Source organism: Petromyzon marinus, unplaced genomic scaffold (assembly GCF_048934315.1).
Source record: "Petromyzon marinus isolate PM22_M1 ecotype Great Lakes invasive population unplaced genomic scaffold, UKy_Petmar_22M1.pri1.0 PM_G_Scaffold_29, whole genome shotgun sequence".
NCBI lineage: Eukaryota > Metazoa > Chordata > Hyperoartia > Petromyzontiformes > Petromyzontidae > Petromyzon > Petromyzon marinus.
The window spans coordinates 2,160,001-2,162,500 of NW_027422861.1; positions in this window are offsets into that span (position 1 = coordinate 2,160,001).

Here is a 2,500-nt window from a genome sequence, read left to right on the forward strand (position 1 = left end):
TGGCAGACAGAAGCAGCGTCGTTAGTAGAGAACTGGTGTTTTAGTGTCTCTGAGTACAGTCGTTTAGCCTCTCTCACCGCTTTGCTAAACCTGTTCTTCGACTCCTTGAATCTGTCTCTATCCCCACTCCTAAACGCTTCCTCCTTCTCCAACCTCAACCTTTTGAGCTTTGCTGAGAACCAGGGCTTGTTGTTGTTAAAGTTCACCCTGGTACGTGTTGGGATACAGCAGTCCTCACAGAAGCTGATGTACACAGCCTCTGTGAGTTCATCCAGACTATTGGTAGCAGTCGTGAACATATCCCAGTCAGTACAGTCTAAGCACGCCCGCAAATCTTCCACAGCCTCACTGGTCCACTGTTTAGATGTCCTCACAGCAGGTTTACAGAGTTTTAGTTGCTGCCTGTATGCACGAATCAGGTGGACCAAGGGAGTTCTGTGCGAGCCGAACAGCCCCGTGACCCACAAGAGAAACATCCCCGCCAAATTCGAGCGTTTGACGGGGTCTATCCGTGAAAAAATATTCACGTTTTTGAGTGCACATGCATTTCTGCTGCAAATGCCTCTGGAAGTTTCATGCCGTTCGTATGCCAATTGTGGCAACACGAAAATGACCCGTTTTCCCATTCCGAGGGATTTCTGTGCGACCCTAACAGCCCCGTGAGCCACAAGAGACACATCCCCGCCAATTTCTAGCGTTTCACGGGGTCTATCCGTGAAAAATATAGACGTTTTTGAGTGCACATGCATTTCTGCTGCAGATGCCTCTGGAAGTTTCATGCCGTTCGTACGCAATGTGGCAACACGAAAATGACCCCTTTTCCCATTCCGAGGGATTTCTGTGCGACCCTAACTAACAGCGCCCGTGAGCCACAAGAGAGACATCCCCGCCAATTTATAGCGTTTCACGGGGTCTATCCGTGAAAAATATAGACGTTTTTGAGTGCACATGCATTCCTGCTGCAAATGCCTCTGGAAGTTTCATGCCGTTCCTATGCAATGTGGCCACACAAAAATGACCCGTTTTCCCATTCCGAGGCATTTCTGTGCGACCCTAACAGCCCCGTGAGCCACAAGAGAGACATCCCCGCCAACTTCTAGCGTTTGACGGGGTCTATGCGTGAAAAATATTAAAATTTTTGAGTGCACGTGCCTTTCTGCTGCAAATGCCTCTGGAAGTTTCATGGCGTTCCTATGCAATGTGGCAACACGAAAATGACCCCTTTTCCCATTCCGAGGGAGTTCTGTGCCACCCTAACAGCCCCGTGAGCCACAAGAGACACATCCCCGCCAATTTCTAGCGTTTCACGGGGTCTATCCGTGAAACATATAGAAGTTTTTGAGTGCACATGCATTCCTGCTGCAAATGCCTCTGGAAGTTTCATGCGGTTCGTACGCAATGTGGCAACACGAAAATGACCCGTTTTCCCATTCCCAGGGATTTCTGTGCGACCCGAACAGCCCCGTGAGCCACAAGAGACACATCCCCGCCAATTTCTAGCGTTTCACGGGGTCTATCCGTGAAAAATATCAATTTTTTTTTGACTGCACATGCATTTCTGCTGCAAATGCCTCTGGAAGTTGCATGCGGTTCGCATGCAATGTGGCGACACGAAAATGACCCGTTTTCCCATTCCGAGGGATTTCTGTGCCACCCTAACAGCCCCGTGAGCCACAAGAGAGACATCCCCGCCAATTTCTAGCGTATCACGGGGTCTATCCGTGAGAAATATTCACTTTTTTGAGTGCACATGCATTCCTGCTGCAAATGCCTCTGGAAGTTTCATGCGGTTCGTATGCAATGTGGCGACACGAAAATGACCCGTTTTCCCATTCCGAGGGATTTCTGTGCCACCCTAACAGCCCCGTGAGCCACAAGAGAGACATCCCCGCCCACTTCTAGCGTTTCACGGGGTCTCTCCGTGAAAAATATCACATTTTTTGAGTGCACATGCATTCCTGCTGCAAATGCCTCTGGAAGTTTCATGCGGTTCGCATGCAATGTGGCGACACGAAAATGACCCGTTTTTTCCCATTCCGAGGGATTTCTGTGCCACCCTAACAGCCCCGTGAGCCACAAGAGACACATCCCCGCCAATTTCTAGCGTTTCACGGGGTCTATCCGTGAAAAATATTCAATTTTTTGACTGCACATGCATTTCTGCTGCAAATGCCTCTGGAAGTTTCATGCGGTTCGCATGCAATGTGGCGACACGAAAATGACCCGTTTTCCCATTCCGAGGGATTTCTGTGCCACCCTAACAGCCCCGTGAGCCACAAGAGAGACATCGCCGCCAATTTCTAGCGTTTCACGGGGTCTATCCGTGAAAAATATTCACTTTTTTGACTGCACATGCATTCCTGCTGCAAATGCCTCTGGAAGTTTCATGCCGTTCGCATGCAATGTGGCAACACGAAAATGACCCGTTTTCCCATTCCGAGGGATTTCTGTGCCACCCTAACAGCCCCGTGAGCCACAAGAGACAAATCCCCGCCAATTT